The following is a 13,899-nucleotide window of genomic DNA, read 5'->3' on the forward strand; positions in this document are numbered from 1 at the left end:
GTAGTCAAGCCAGGAGATGACCGTCGCATGGATCACTGTGGCCAGGTCGGGGCGGGAAAGGTAAGGGACCAACTGCTTGATGCGGCAAAGGTGGAAAAATGTCGCCTTGGCTGTTGCTGTAACTTGCGCCTCCATGAAAAGGGAGGCGTCAAGGATTACACCCAAACTCTTAACGGAAGGCAATGGCACTAATTGGGCCCCCGCAAGAGAAGGGAGTTGGTCCCTCATCCCCATGCCATCCCGACCTAGCCATAGGACCTCTGTCTTCGAAGGATTTAGTTTCAATCAGCTCCCACGAAACCATCCAGCCACAGCTTCCAAGCATCTGGTCAGTGTGTTCGGGGCCGAGTCGGTGTGGCCATCCCTCAGCAGATAGAGCTGAGAGTCATCAGCATATTGGTGACAGCCCAGCCCAAAGCTCCGGACAAGCTGGGCAAGGGGGCGCATAAAGATGTTAAAAAGCATCAGGGAGAGAATTGCGCCCTGCGGCACTCCACACACCAAGGAGTGGCGCGATGACATCTCTCTCCCTAGCGCCACCCTCTGTCCCCGACCAGAGATAAAAGAGCACAGCCAGTTACGGGCTATGCCCTGTATCCCCACGTCTGCGAGGCGATGGTCCAGAAGATCATGATCGACCATGTCAAAGGCTGCTGACAAATCTAAAAGCATCAGCAGTCCTGACCCACCTCGATCCAGTTGTCTACAGAGATCATCTGTTAGGGCAACCAGAGCCGTCTCCGTCCCAAAACCAGGACGGAAACCTGACTGAAATGGATCTAATGCCGATGTTTCCTCCAGAAACCTATCAAGCTGTTCAGCAACCGCTCTCTCAATTGCCTTACCCAGGTATGGAAGATTTGAAACTGGGCGGTAATTGGATAGGTCTAAGGGATCTAATGAAGTTTTCTTTAAGAGTGGACACACCACTGCTTCCTTCAGTTCCCCCTGGGAATGTCCCCGTGTCAAGGGACAAATTGATAATTTCAACCAGGGGGGTCCGTGCAACATCTGGACACTCCCTAATCAGCCAAGACGGGCACAGATCAAGGAGGCAGGTGGTGGGCCTACCAACTTGGAGGAATCTATCCACATCAGTAGGGAGTATCCGATCAAAATGGTCCAACACTGGACCTGAAGTCAGTCGAGGGGCCTCCAGTTCAGTCACTGTATCTAAATTGGCAGGGAGGTCACGGCGGAGCAACAGGACTTTCTCTGCAAAAAAGCTCGCGAATGCCTCACAGCTGTGGGTCGAATTTGTGCTTAAATTTGGTTCCCTTGGGGGAACAAATGATGCTGGTAGTTTCCCTGTATTTAAGATGTTGTTCACTACTCTTTATATGGCAGTGACAGTAGATCTTCTAATTTTTTAATAGTATTTGGCCGGTAATCCATCTGGCCCTGGAGTCTTTCCTACTTTCATCCTTTCATGGCTTGTTTAATTTCCATCATACCAATTGGGGCATTCAATTGGGTTGTCTCTTCTTTTGTAATCTTCCATAATTTATTCTGGTTCAAAAACTCATCTATTCTTTCTTGTTTTTCTTGGACTTCTTTATATAACTCTCTAAGAAACTATTACTTCTCTTTTTTGGTTCCTCAATTGTTTTACTATCCACAATCAATTTGTTTAGCAGCTTTTCGCTTTGTTTCTTCCTTAATTGCCAAGCCAACAGCTTTCCAGGTTTATTTGCCAATTCAAAGTTTTTTTGTTTTAACATTTTTATCTTTGATTCTATTTCTTGATTCAAAATCATTGATAGTTGTACTTGCAGCATATTAATATTTTGATTTAGCTTCTCATTTTTTGGATTCTTTGCTAATTCTTTTTCATTCTTTTTAATCTCCTCTAATATTTCCATTAGGGACGTGGGTGGCGCTGTGGGTTAAACCACAGAGCCTAGGACTTGCCGATCAGAAGGTCGGCGGTTCGAATCCCCACAACGGGGTGAGCTCCCGTTGCTCGGTCCCTGCTCCTGCCAACCTAGCAGTTCGAAAACATGTGCAAGTAGATAAATAGGTACCTGTGGCGAACACACAGGGCCCCCGGACATTTCACGGTCTATTGACCCCGTGCCACCACTGTGGTTGCTTTCTTCACTGCCACCACCCCGCTTCTCACGGGGACACACGGAGTCCAGACAGTTGTTAACATAAACAAATAATCAAGTTTATTTTTAAGTGCAGGAATAAGCATATGGTTTCGGTTTATTTTTCTCTTGTCAGTTTCCTAACCTTAGTTCCTAACAACTTCAAACTGAATTATTCCCAACTATCTATCTAACTCCCTAACAATTCCTCTCACTTTCTCACAATACAACTCGACCAACCCACTGCCTATTCCACCCTCTTCCTTCTCCAACACCCAAGCCTCAACTCCCAAACCTCAACTCTCTTTTTCAAAACCTCCCCTCTAACGTCTATTCCCCCCTTGCATTCTCACTGGCCAATCACATCACCCCCATTTTAACCCTTTCCTTGACAAATCCTAGGAGGCAAACGCCACAGTACCGCTCTGGCGGGAAGGTAAACGGCTGTCAGAGCTGCCCTAGGTCCCAGCTCACAAAGGACCAACGCCAGTTCGTTGTTATTTAAAACAGTCTTTATCGAAGCTCAGTTTCGCTTTCACAGCCACGGCGCGCAGCTCTACGTCTCAAACTCTAGACCGCCGAAGCTCCGTCTGAGTCTCCTCCCCCCAGACACCAGTTTAAGACTCTAGCCTTGCTCCACCTCTTCCTTTGCTCTTTCCTCCTCTGGGTCCACCTGTCCGCTGGGGTCTTCCCCTTCCTAGAATCTTCTGACGCTGAGTCCCCTGAGTCTTCCCCCTGCCTCCGGCGGGCTTTAGGACCTGGTTCCCAATCCGGGTTTTCTGCTGTCCCGCGCGCCTGTACATTCGAACTTGGCGCGTGCGCCCAGCCGGTCACCTTCCTCCTGACCGTTACACTGCTCCTGTCACTGCTTCCCCCTTCGGGGAGGCTAGCTGGACCTGACCTCCCCTCCGTTCCCCCACTCTCCGATAGAGGCGTGGTCAGCCCTGACTCATCTTCTCTCCCTGCTGGAGGAGACGCTGGCCCTGACACATGGGACTCTCCCCCCCGCTACGCTCTGGTGGGGAGGCTGGTCCTGATCTCCCGCTGCTGCTTTGGGAGTCCCTGCTGGCCCCTTGCTTCTGGTGCGTCCCCCCTGGGACCCCCCTTGCCCTGACCATCGGCGCCCCCTTCTGGGAATCTTCTGATTCGCTGGAGAGGCTCATGGAATCTCTCGGGTCACTGTCATTCTCCCCTCCGCTGCCCTCAGATTCTTCCCCTTCGCTCTCCATTTCCTCTCTCCCCTGTGCCTCTGCTCCTGAGCCCCTGACATCCATCCCCCCCCTCGAAGCCCCCCTTCCCCCTCCCCCTCTTCGGGTGTGGTTTCCGGGTGCTCCAGTGCTGTGGGGGTGAGTGCGGGATACCGTTCCTTCCCCCTGGTATGCAGCCGGCCAGCTGGATCCGGCCAGCCCGTAATGGGCTCGTCGACGTCGATCTCCTCTGCTTCCATCTCTCTGCAGTTGTGCTCGAATCCAGGATCCTCCCCCAACACGTCCATGTCCTTCCCTCCCCCCGTCTCTTCGGGTGATGTTGCGTGTAAGGGTCCCCTTGGCAGGTCCCTGCTCCACCCCACCTCCGGTTGATTGTCCCACCAATAAGAGCGGTCTGTGCCAAACCCCGAGAGTGATCCCTCTGGGGAGCTTGTTTCTGGCGCCGTTTCCTCAGCTGATGAGAACCCCTGGAACGTGCTGGCTGAAAGTGTGGGTGTGAAAAGCCATACGTCGAAAAAATCTGCCGGCATAGGTCTGTATGGGAAGAGTGCATGGAACTCGTCTTTGAGGTAGTGCTCCTCCACGGCATAGTACGGTACCCACCTGTTGGCGCTGGCCGGGGTACCTTCCCTGGCGAGGAGATATTCAACTCCCTCTTCCCCCCATCTCGAGTCTAAAATCTCCGTGACCTCGTTGAGTGGCGCCGCCCTCGGTGACCCCTCCCCTGTTGGTGATTTACTGTGTGGGTCTGGTGCGTCCCTTGGCGCCTGAAACCTGTGGGGTTCCTTGTAGGGTGTGAGCACTGACCTATGAAATACCGGGTGCATTCTGGAGCGTCAACCGGAAGGCCACTGGATTGATTTGTGCCTCGACTTGGTAAGGCCCTAGCTGCTTGTGTCTAAGCTTCTTCTTAGCTAACGTTCTGGCCGGCACTGGCTGGGCTGCTAACCAGACCCAGTCCCCCACCTGGATGTCTTCCTCGACTCTCCTGTGCCTGTCTGCCTGCATTTTGTAGGCGTGTTTTGCTAGTTCCAAGTGCCTTCGGAGTTGCTCGTGGACCTCCTGCAACTCTGCTGCCAAGTGCTCTGCTCCCCGTGGCTCCCCCTCCCCCTTCGTCTCTAATCCCGGGAAGGTTCTGGGATGCTGCCCATTGTTGGCGAAGAACGGCGTCACCCCTGTAGACACGTGCTTCGTGTTGTTGTAGGCAAACTCGGCCAGCGGTAGGTAGTCCACCCAGGTCGAGGGCTGTTGGTTCGCGTAGCATCGCAGATACTGCTGCATGATGGCGTTGACCCTCTCCGCTTGTCCGTTGGTCTGCGGGTGTTGTGCCGACGCTAAGTTGATCTTGACGTTCAGGATGCCCAGCAGCTTCTGCCAGAAGCTCGAGATGAATTGGCGACCGCGGTCGGACAGGATGGACCGCGGCAAGCCGTGAACCCTGAACACGTGGTCTATGAACAGCTTGGCAGTCTGTTCCGCTGTGGCCACCTTCGCGCAAGGAATGAAGTGCGCCATCTTGGTGAACAGGTCTACGACCACGAGTACCGCTGTTTTGCCTCTCGAGCTGGGCAGATCTGTGACAAAGTCCAGGGCTACTCTCTCCCACGGTTCAAACGGCATCTGTAGCGGTTCCAGCAGTCCCGCCGGCGCCCTGTGTACTGGCTTGGCCCTTTGGCATGTGTCACACCGAGCGACGTAATCCGCGACTTCTCCCCTCATCTTGGGCCACCAAAAGTCTCTGGCTACTAATTCCGCCGTCTTGTCCTTGCCGAAGTGCCCAGCGCTGGGCGCGTCGTGTAACTGCTGCAGGACTTTTGCGCGGAGGTCGTCTCCCGGCACGTAGAGAGCCCCTTTGCGGATGAGCAGTCCGTCGCGTATCTGGAACTCTTCGTCCTTCGCTGTGCCTCTTTGCACCTCCTCCATCTTGGATTGTGCGAACGAGTCCGTCTGTAGCGCGCGACGCACCGCGTCCAGGTCCACGGTGGCTGAAGCGCATGCCCACGCTTTCGGTGCGAAAATGTGTTTGGCCGCCACCGGTGCCGCTTCCTCGAGATACTGCGGCTTCCTAGATAGTGCATCCGCCATGACGTTGTTGTCTCCCGGGATGTATTCTATCCGGAAGTCGAAATCCACAAAGAACTCCGCCCAGCGGATGTGTCTCTGGTTCAGGAACCGCGCCATGCGCCAGTACTCCAGGTTCTTATGGTCCGTGCGGACCTGCACTGTGTGTCTGGCTCCGATGAGGAAGTGCCGCCACGCCTTGAAGGCTGCATGAATGGCCAGCAACTCCCTGTCCCAGATGGTGTAGTTCTGTTCTGACTTGCTAAGTTTCCTGGAGTAGAATGCGCATGGCCTCCAGTTCCCTTGCGGATCTTGCTGCAACAGGACCGCCCCCACCGCTCTGTCCGAGGCGTCCGTTTCAACCCTCATTGGTTTGCTGGGGTTTACGTGCAGCAGCTGTTCTTCGGACGCGAAGAGACGCTTGAGTCTCCGAAAGGACTGCTCCGCCTGGTCCGTCCAGGTGAACTTCTTCTTCTTGGAGCTGAGGGTGTCTGTGATGGCCGCCGTCTCCATCGCGAACCCCTTGATGAACTTGCGATAAAAGTTGGCGAATCCGACGAACTTCTGGACTTCCTTCCGATTGCGCGGGCTCTTCCAGTCCAACACCGAGCGGACCTTGGTGCTGTCCATGGCGAGTCCCTTGTCGGACAGCTTGTAGCCCAGGAAATCCACCTCCGTCATGTCGAACTGGCACTTCTCCAGTTTGGCGTAAAGTCTGTGCTCCCGTAATCTCTGCAGGACCTCCTTGACGTCTCCCTCGTGAGCCTCCTGTGATTCCGAGAAGATCAGGATGTCGTCTAGGAAGCAGACGCACTTCTTGTAGAGGAGTCCCGCCAACACGTGGTGCATAAATGCTTGGAAACAATGGGAGCCATTTTGGAGACCAAACGGCATAACTCTATATTCATAGGTGCCTAAAGGCGTAAACATGGCCATCTTCCACTCATCACCCTCCCGCATGCGTATAAGGTTGTACGCCCCTCGTAGATCCAACTTGGTGAAGATTCGTCCCTTCCTCACCGTCGCGAGCAGGTCGTCGATCTTGGGCATGGGGAATGCTGTGGGCTTTGTCCTGGAATTGATGATTCTGTAATCAACTACCAGCCTCCTTTGGGGCGTGTCTTTCTTCTTCACGAAAAACACGGGACTGCCCCCCACTGCTTTGGATTCTTGGATGAATCCCCACTTCAAGTTGTGATCTATGAACTCCCTGAGTTCTTGCAGTTCGTCTTCAGACATGGAATACAGTTTTCCAGTCGGCAGCGTCGCCCCCGGCAGGAGGTCAATCTTGCAGTCGTAGGGCCTGTGGGGAGGCAGCTTGTCCACTTCCTTCTCGCAGAAGACCTCCAAAAACGCCTTGTACTTGTTGGGTACCGCTTGCACCATGCCTAGGTGTAGCTGTGGTTCATCCTCTTGCCCCTCCTCTTCCTGGCTGGTCCGGATGCAGTGTTCCGTGCAGTAGGAGGAGCAGAAGGTCAATTGACGCTGGTACCATGCTAAAGCCGGGCTGTGCCTATCCAGCCAACTCATGCCCAACACTATGGGCGTGTCCGACAGGTGGGTGACGTTGAAGCTGATGACTTCGCGGTGATTTCCAATTTGCATTACCATAGGGGGTGTTTGCTGTACCACCTGTCCTCCCAGTAGCTCTCTGCCATCGACCGTGACTACGTTTAGGGGCATCGTGGCTGGTAGGAGCGCTATGCAATGTACCTGATGAAGTCCACTCCTACAAAGTCTGCATTACTGCCAGAGTCAATGGTAATAGGAACTTCCAGGGTGAGTCCATTGGGCAGCTGGAGCGATGCGGTGAGTTGCACCACTGGTTTGGGTGGGAGGGGGTCTGTGGGCTGTAAAATCTCTGGGGACTGCTTCACTGACTCGCCTGGCTGGGCCCCAGTGCCTCTGCCTCCAACCAGGCTTCGTCGTTTCCCTGTAGCTGTTCCCCCTGCTGAACTGCTCCCCTTACTGTTGCTGAGGCTGCAGTGTGCCTCTGGATCCTCTGGGGACACTCTTTGGCCATGTGCTGTGCACTGTCGCAGATATAGCACTTCCTGTTCCCTCTAGGAGCCTTCGCCTTGACTGCTCCTGGTGTTTGGGCTCTGGTCGCTGTCTGAGCCCTAGCACCACCTATCTCCATCGGCTCTTCTCCCCTCCCCAGTGGAGGCGTGGATTGCGCGCGCCCTGACTCTCTGGGTAGGAAGGGAGTTGTTCTGGCTGGTGTGCGCCCCATACTTCCCTCATTCCTGCTCCAAGGGCGTTCTTCCAGGCGCACGCCTATCGCCAGCACTCTCTGCACGACTTCTGTGGTGCTGTTAGGTCTCTCCCCCCTCGCCAGCTCATCTTTCACGGCCCCATTTAGTCCCTCCCAGAACAGATCCCTGACGGCAGCGGAGTCCTTCTCCCAGCCCAGCACATTTACTAACGCAAAAAAGCGGGAGTGATATTGTCTCACAGTGGCTTTGCCCTGCTTCAGCCCATGCATTTCCCTCCTGCCCACATCCACATCTACCGTTGATTTAAAGCAATCGTCCATAGCCTTGATAAATGCTTTTGAATCTTGGAGGGCGGGATCATTTTCGCGCCATAAATTGCGCAGCCACGATTTAGCTTCCCCATGCAGATGAGTTATTATGAAGCCCACTTTCTCCTCCTCGTCTCTAAAGTCTTTCCGAAGCAAATTGAGCGCGAAAACTATGTCTGCTCTGAAGTTAGGATACTGCTGCAGGTTCCCGTCGAAGTGGGCTACGATGCTGCCCCCCCTCTTCCCGAGGCCAACTCCCTCCGGCTTGGTTCCTGGCAGCCCCTCTTTGCCCAAACGTTCCCACCTGGTCTGCAGATCCTGGCAGAGCGCTACTGCTTCTTCCTCTCTCTTTCTGGATGCTGCTACTTCTGCGTAAAGCGTCGTGACTGCTTCTTGCAGCTCTTTCACCTTCTCTGTAGTCATCTTTGCCTATCTTCGTGAGCTCGCAAAACACCAAGTTTTGCCCCTCGCTGCGCCAACTCACGCTGCGAGGGTTGAATTTGGGAGACGGAGCTTACTGTCAGAGCTGCCCTAGGTCCCAGCTCACAAAGGACCAACGCCGGTTCATTGTTATATAAAACAGTCTTTATTGAAGCTCAGTTTCACTTTCACAGTCGCGGCTCGCAGCTCTACGTCTCAAACTCTAGACCGCCAAAGCTCCGTCTGAATCTCCTCCCCCCAGACACCAGTTTAAGACTCTAGCCTTGCTCCACCTCTTCCTCTGCTCTCTTCTCCTCTGGGCCCGCCTGTCCGCTGGGGTCTCGCCTCTCCTAGACTTTTCTGACGCTGAGGCTCCTGAGTCCTCCCCCTCCCTCCGGCGGGCTTTAGGACCTGGTTCCCAATCCGGGTTTCCTGCTGTGCCGCGCGCCTGTACATTCGAACTTGGCGCGCGCGCCCAGCCGGCTACCTTCCTCCTGACCGTTACACTGCTCCTGTCACTGCTTCCCCCTTCGGGGAGGCTAGCTGCACCTGACTCTCCCTCCGTTCCCTCACTCTGCGATGGAGGCGTGGTCAGCCCTGACTCATCTTCTCTCCCTGCTGGAGGAGACGCTGGCCCTGACACATGGGACTCTTCCCCCCCGCTACGCTCTGGTGGGGAGGCTGGTCCTGATCTCCCGCTGCTGCTTTGGGAGTCCCCGCTGGCCCCTTGCTTCTGGTGCGTCCCCCCTGGGACCCCCCTTGCCCTGACCATCGGCGCCCCCTTCTGGGAATCTTCTGATTCGCTGGAGAGGCTCATGGAATCTCTCGGGTCACTGTCATTCTCCCCTCCGCTGCCCTCAGATTCTTCCCTTATTCAGATTAAATTCAAAGTATTCTTTTAAAGATTTATTAGCTTTTTGTATTATTTCTTCATTGTTAAGTAATGCTTCATTTGGCCTCCATCTACGATGTCCTCTTTCTTTTCCCTTCAGAGATAAAAACACTGGGATATGATCTGATAGCAACTTTGGTTGGATTTCTATTTTTACTACTCTTAATGTTAAATCTTTTGTGATCCAAAGTCCATCTAGCCTACTGGCTGACTGATTTGGCTCCGAAAAATAAGTGAACTCCCTTGGATGTTTACATCTCCAAGCATCCAACTTGAAGGTTTCTATTAAATGGAAGAATGATTGTGGTAATTTTCCTGTTTTATTATCTACGCTTCTTTGTGTTCTATCATTTTCTAAGGAGAAAACTCCATTAAAATCTCCTAAAAGGATTATTTTTTCCCTCCATATACGCTAGCATTTTTTCCTCCATTTTTTTTTTTTTTTTGGTAGAATTCTGCTTTATTATCGTTTGGTGCGTATATTCCTATCACCACCAATTTCTCTCCTTGTTCCATTACTTGAATTATTACAATCCTTCCCTCTTCATCTTTAAAAAGCATCTTTGGTTCTAATCTAGGTTTTACATAAATAACCACCTCTCTTTTCTTACACTTGTCTGAGGAGATGAATTCTGTTCCTAACTTCTTATTAGTCAACACCCTCCTGTGTTTCCTGGATACATGTGTCTCTTGGAGGCATATTATGTCCAATTTGTGTTTCATTAAAATATGTCCCACTCTATTACTTTTTAATTTATTCTTCAAACCATTCACATTCCATGTTGTGATTCCCAAGTCCATTCTTTCTTTCAACTTAAATACTACGATAAAAAGTAAAGACAAAGAAAATAAAGAAAACATAGTGTGTTGCCCTAAAGGTGTACTCTTCTAGTTACTCTTGGTCTTCTTCCTGGTTGTTCTCTTCTTCTTCCTGGTTATTCTCTCTAGTTTCCTCCAGTTCCTCATCTCCCTCCTCCCCAGTCAACTGCCCTTTTATTCCTAAATTCTTTTTGTAACTTCTCACAAATCTTTCTGCTTTTTCCACTGACTTGAATCTCCATCTTTTCTCTTTATATGTGAAATTGATTCCCTCTGAGAACTCCCACCTATATGGGATGTTTTTATTTTTGAGTGGGTCTATCATAAATGTAGGCACTGTGGTTTAAATCACTGTGCCACTTGTGCTTGCCGATTGGAAGGTCGCGGTTCGAGGCCCCACGACAGGGCAAGCTCCCGTTGCTCGGTCCCTGCTCCTGCCAACCTAACAGTGTGAAAGCACGCAGTGCAAGTAGATAAACAGGTACCTCTCCGGCAGGAAGGTAAACAGCATTTCCATGCGCTGCTCTGGTTTCGCCAGAAGCGGCTTAGTCATGCTGGCCACATGACCCAGAAAAACTGTCTGCAAAAGCAGACAAACGCCGGCTCCCTTGGCCTGTAGAGCGAGATGAGCGCCACAACCCAAAGTCGTTTGCGACTGAACTTAACTGTCAGGGGTACCTTTACCTATCAGAAATTTATAATTTTGTATTTTCTTTAGCAACCTACTTGGGACCTCTCAAGATAATTATATTTTTCTCCTCAATAATGAGTCTTTTTTTTAAAGTTTGTTTGTAATATTCTATCCCTGAGAGCTAAGAGTTAAAACACACTAAACAATCACCTGGCCATTTGTTTGCCCTTGCCTTTAATTTTTTTATCAACCACACAAATTATATCTTCTTCCTCAAGCTCTAATCACTTTGTCAATTCTCTTATCAATTTCTCTGTTATGTTCTCATTCTGCTCCACCGGTATCCCTCTAAAACGTAAGGTCATCTGTCTTTGCTGGAATTCCAGGATTGCTACCGAATCTAGAATTGCTTCCTGTATCTCTCTTTGTTCCCCACTTTCTTCCTTAATTTTTTCTTGCTTCCTTAATTCCTTACAATGATTTTGTGGTTTTTTAACCCCTTCCTCAAGCTTCAATGATTTTTTTTGGAGAGATTCTGTACTGCTTTCCCAAGTTCCTGGTTCTTGAATGTCAGTTTCTTAATTTGTCCGGTTAGTGCAACAATTAAGCTAGAGTTTTGATCTATTGTTTTCTCCATCTCATCTAGTTTGGTCCCTATCATTTTAGTATTTTCATTCATATCTTTTTTCAGGCCCAGTATCGCATCCCTGATGTGTATTCCTAGATCTTCCTCCACTACTAATCGCCTTCTTCCTAAATTTGCTCCTGCCACTGATGATGTTATAAGCGTTTGCTGCTTCTTAGTAGTCATCTCTAGTTGTGTGTTGCTTTCAATTACTTTCAATTGTGACAGGTGCACCCTTTTCTCAAACTTTCTCAATCTCTCTCAAACCTCCCAGGTCTTTTAAGACTTCGCTCTTCTCACTCCCTCCCTTCCCCCCTTTTAGGCCCCTCCTCCTATTTCCTGTTCTGCTTCCCCAGTTACTGTGGGATTCTGGGATGTATACTCTGCTGAATCATCTACCATCCACTTCTGTATCTCAGAGACTGCAGAGTACTCCTCTCCTATTACTTTCCTCCCCAAATTTGTAACCTGAGAGCATACCATGCAGTACACAATATACAAAATATACAAAGTCAACGCACCATAAAAGTCCAAAGAGTCAGTTTTTAGTCTACCTTAAATTCTTCTTGCCATCTTCTATCTTCTTCAACCCCTTCTTTATTATTCTGTTAAGTTATTATATAGTTTGTATTTTGCTTTTTAAGGGGAAGGGTCAGGGCTGCCTGGGAGTGGGCCTAAGCCAATAGAATGGCTGGGACAGGTTCCACAGAGGGGGATGTATTGGGACACCTGATCTCAGTGATCACGGGCAGGAGGAGGAGTTATGCTAAGACCAGACCATGTCATTACCGAGGAGGCAGGTTTAGTCATTGTCTGAGGACTATCCCTGCCTCCAGGTCTGGTCCTGACCAGAAGGATACTGGAATCAACAAGGGAAACCCACATGACCTGAAAGTGTTGCTGTGCAATGCCAAGTCAATGATGAATAAAACCACTGCCATCCACGATCCGATTGTGGATGGAGGATTTGACCTGGCATGTGTAACAGAGACCTGGTTGGATGAGGCAGATAGGCCTGTCCTTGCCGCTGCTTGCCCACCAGGTTTCTCTTATGCACAGCAACCCAGGCCTTGTGGGCGGGGAGGGGGGGTTGCAGTGATTTTTAGGAAGTCATTAGTTTGCACCAGGCGTCCTATTGGGAAGACCCAGTTCTCTGAGTGCATGTTCTGGAAGTTGGGCAATAGGGGCAGTACAGGATTCCTTTTGGTGTACCGACCTCCCCACTGAACCAAGGATTCCCTGCCCGAGTTGCTTCAGGTTGTGGTGGATGTTCTCCTGGAGACACCTAGCTTGGTTGTCCTGGGGGATTTTAACATCCATGCCGAAACAACCTTACAAGGGGCCACTCGGGACTTCGTGGAAAGTATGGCCTCCATGGGGCTGTCCCTGAATAAGTTTGGCCCAACTCATAGCTGTGGACATGCCTTAGATTTGGTGTTTATCTCTACGGATGTTGGTGATCTGACACTAACTAAAAGCGAAACAAAAGAAGTGCCATGGGCAGATCACTTCCTGGTGCAACTGGACTTCTCCGTGACCCTTCCCCTCTGCAGGGAGGTGGGACTGAATCGGATGGCCCGCCCCCGCTACTTAATGGATCCAATTGGCTTCCAGAGAGTGGTTGTTGTTGTTGTTTAGTCGTTTAGTCATGTCCGACTCTTCGTGACCCTATGGACTAGAGCACGCCAGGCACTCCTGCCTTCCACTGCCTCCCGCAGTTTGGTCAGACTCATGTTTGTAGCTTCAAGAACACTGTCCAACCATCTCATCCTCTGTCGTCCCCTTCTCCTTGTGCCCTTCATCTTTCCCAGCATCAGGGTCTTTTCCAGGGAGTCTTCTCATGAGGTGGCCAAAGTATTGGAGCCTCAGCTTCACGATCTGTCCTTCCAGTGAGCACTCAGGGCTGATTTCCTTAAGAATGGAGAGGTTTGATCTTCTTGCAGTCCATGTGACTCTCAAGAGTCTCCTCCAGCACCATAATTCAAAAGCATCAATTCTTCGGCGATCAGCCTTCTTTATGGTCCAGCTCTCACTTCCATACATCACTACTGGGAAAACCATAGCTTTAACTATACGGACCTTTGTTGGCAAGGTGATGTCTCTGCTTTTTAAGATGCTGTCTAGGTTTGTCATCGCCTTTCTCCCAAGGAGCAGGCGTCTTTTAATTTCGTGGCTGCTGTCACCATCTGCAGTGATCCTGGAGCCCAAGAAAGTAAAATCTCTCACTGCCTCCATTTCTTCCCCTTCTATTTGCCAGGAGGTGAAGGGCCCAGTGGCCATGATCTTCGTTTTTTGATGTTGAGCTTCAGACCATATTTTGCACTCTCCTCTTTCACCCTTATTAAAAGGTGCTTTAATTCCTCCTCACTTTCTGCCATCAAGCTTGTGTCATCTGCATATCTGAGGTTGTTGATATTTCTTCCGGCAATCTTAATTCCGGCTTGGGATTCGTCCAGCCCAGCCTTTCGCATGATGAATTCTGCATATAAGTTAAATAAGGAGGGGGACAATATACAGCCTTGCCGTACTCCTTTCCTAATTTTGAACCAATCAGTTCTTCCATATCCAGTTCTAACTGTAGCTTCTTGTCCCACATAGAGATTTTTCAGGAGACAGATGAGGTGATCAG

This window comes from Podarcis muralis, chromosome 5 (assembly GCF_964188315.1).
Source record: "Podarcis muralis chromosome 5, rPodMur119.hap1.1, whole genome shotgun sequence".
Classification (NCBI taxonomy): domain Eukaryota; kingdom Metazoa; phylum Chordata; class Lepidosauria; order Squamata; family Lacertidae; genus Podarcis; species Podarcis muralis.